Consider the following 3,202-nt stretch of genomic DNA (forward strand, 5'->3'; position numbering starts at 1 on the left):
TAGGAGGTGATATAATGAAATACTGATAAGAATTTGAGAAACAACTCAATTTGTAGGAAATCTATAGAATTGTTCAAGTTTCTTTTACAAATTAGCAAATATGGTTTTTATTTTAATCACAAAATCCATCTATATTTATTACTTAATTGCATGATTTAATAAAAAGTTATATATAATTGCAATATAATTTAAAGGTTTGTCACAATATTATTGTTGATTATGTAATAGTCTATTATGTGAAAGACAAGTTACTAAGGATTTATGTATTATATGTTCTAATTGTTATAAGCATTTTCTGAGACTTTTTATTCAGATGTGATGCATTTTGAAATCTTTACATCATGCTTGAATTTCATCCATCCCTCATGTGTATATGAAGAACCTACCCTTGATTGAGTAAATATAGCATTAAATAGTCTCTCCCTGCATAATACTCACTGAGGCAGAAAAGTAGCTTTGCAAAAAGGTACTGGAAAACATTTCCAAAATACCTTTGAACTAAAGGTCATGAGTTCTAAGCCACCAAATGCAATATAAGGTTATCCACCCCAGACTCAAGGAATCCTTTTTCAGGAAGAAATGATCTGAGTTTACCTTCTTTCTTTTTCTTTCTTCCTTCCTTTTTCTTTCTGTCTCTCTCTCTCTCTTTCTTTCTCTCTTTCTTTTTTCTCCTCCTTCCTTCCTTCTTTCATTCTTCCTTTTGTAAAAGTGATAGTGAAGTTTATTAGGAAAGAAGTATACTTTCAATAGACGGAAAGTGGGTTGTCTCTAGAGTGAGAATGAAAATGATCCCAAAAAAGTTTCTTAAGGAGGGAGCAGATTTAATTGGAAAAGTTTTGGAACTCAGAAGGCTTGATTTTGGATGCATCCAATTCCCCCTCTAGCAATATAAACTTGGGCAGATTATTTAGCATTTCTTGGTAAATGAACTCAACAGGGAATCTAAGGAAGATTGGTTCTGTGTGGATACAACCTCAAGTTCTTCTGGGTCTCGTTATATGGTAGTGAGATTTGGGAAGCCATAGTTCAGAATTGTCACCTAGACATAATTGTAAAACCCATGATAATGTCCAAGCAAGAGAATCTTCCAAGGAGAACCACACATCCCCTGGACTGGGCAGGGCTTATCAGCTACACCATATATCACTGACTGAAGTCTGGCACTGACCAACTGAAGGACTTTCAAGTCTCTAAATAAATCTTGGAGGGGCTGGATATTTTATGAATAGTGTGAGGCAGGGAGAAGAGACTAGGTGTACATGAAATAATTGATCCTAGATTTCCTTCTTAAAAGGTCAGGTTTAGGTCAATGATTAATTTAGAAAAAATAATACTGTATGATCAGCTTAGCTTAAAAGCTAGATTGCTTATATATTGTGCTGCTAAAGAAAATTAATAATTTTATTGACACTTCCCTCATTAAAAGGGACAAAACAAAACTCCTAAACTTAGAGAGGTGATGTGATTTATATCGTTCTCAATAATATGATCTTCCTTAGAGGATTGCATCAGAATCTCTAGGGATGGGAGGAGGCTGACTTTTCCAATTTCATCCTTCTCATATGTCCCTTCTGTTCTTAGAAGGACTGCTTAGTTTCATGACAGTTTTTTTTTGCTAATGGATGTGAGCTGTGCATGAGAGGAGTATAGAGCCAAAAACCAGATTGCAAAATTTGAGTTTAACCACAAATGCAATTAGATAAAAGGAACTGATTCATAGTGTGGCATGAAATTCTAGAACCATACAGCAGTACAAATGCAGAGAAAACATTCTTCAGCTATCAAGAAGTGTGTTACTCAATCCAACAAATAAATAAGTATTCAATTCACCTTAAATTTCTCCAATGATGCAACAGAACAGGACATCTAAGGTCTCATATCTGTGTGTGATCTACCTGTTTGCTTGATCTCCTTCCATTGGCCTCTGGAGTCCCAGTAATTCAGAATTACTGACATTGGCTTGAGCACATCGTGCTGTCACATGCCTATACTCCTTGGCATTCTGTTTCTGTTTTCTGGATGACCTCCTTCCCCTAGTGAAATCCTACTCATTTCTAAAATTCTGGCTCACATCTCCCTTCCCTCTGCCCTTGCCCTCAGCAGGCACGATTAATTGCTATTTTTTTCCTGTATGTGTCACATTGCATTCTAATCATTGGTGAAGGAGTTTTTATAGACTTCTATAAATGCCAAAGGGCAATGACTCTAATTTATCATCATCTACAGTTTGTGGCTCACTGTATGTCCTTAAACAACACTTCTGAATGAATGAACACCTACATACATGACCTCTAAACACTGTGATCAAGGGATGGTAGATGGAGCTACAAAAATGAATCTGCAGCCTTTGTCCACAAGAACATTACAGTCATGAAAAAGCAAGGTACAATTAATGTTAATCTTACCTTTACACAAAGACAGATTTCAAAGGATTGTACTGAAGATATGAAATGCTATGGTGACATGTAAGCCTAGAAGTAAAACTTTTGTTGAAAGAAAATGTATCCAATAAATATTTATTTTTCTTCATTAAACAGTAAAAGTTCGGTGGAAAAGATAGTATTTAAGTTGAGTTTTAAAGGCGAGCAGTGATGTTGGTAAAAGTAGAGTCACAGAAACTAGATGTACTAGGGAAATGACAATCATACAATTTGGTCGGAAGCTGGAGAGAAAGGATGGTAGGTTTATCTGACAGACCTTTATGGAAGGTACTAAAAAAGCCTTCATGGGGAAAACAATGAGGAGCTGCTGAAGGTTGTGAAACAGGGAATGAAATGATCTGTGAATATCTATGCTCTGGGGGGATAAAATGAGGTCTTATATGGAAAAGTACTTGAAAGAGTGGTTGCTCCATGGGAAGTACTCAATGAATGTTGACTCTTGTAGTCAGATATTTTCTGGAGGAAGAAATATGATAAGAAGAGATCAAAATCAAGAGAAAACATTAAAACATTAAGCTATACCAAAAGTTTAAATCAAAGAAAAGAAAATCTCAAAGCTAACAAAGTCTAAGCATGAACAGAATGGATTCAAATGAAAATTTAGAGGTGGAGTGGAAATAGCTTGATCACCAATTGGTGGTCCAAGAGGAGCCAGAAGCATCTAGCCCTATAGAGAAAGAATATAGAGAACAGAAAATTTGAGACTGCTGATATTTAATAGAGGCTGAATTTGTGAGTAACAATACTTGAGATCTTCCAAG

Source organism: Castor canadensis, chromosome 13 (assembly GCF_047511655.1).
Source record: "Castor canadensis chromosome 13, mCasCan1.hap1v2, whole genome shotgun sequence".
NCBI lineage: Eukaryota > Metazoa > Chordata > Mammalia > Rodentia > Castoridae > Castor > Castor canadensis.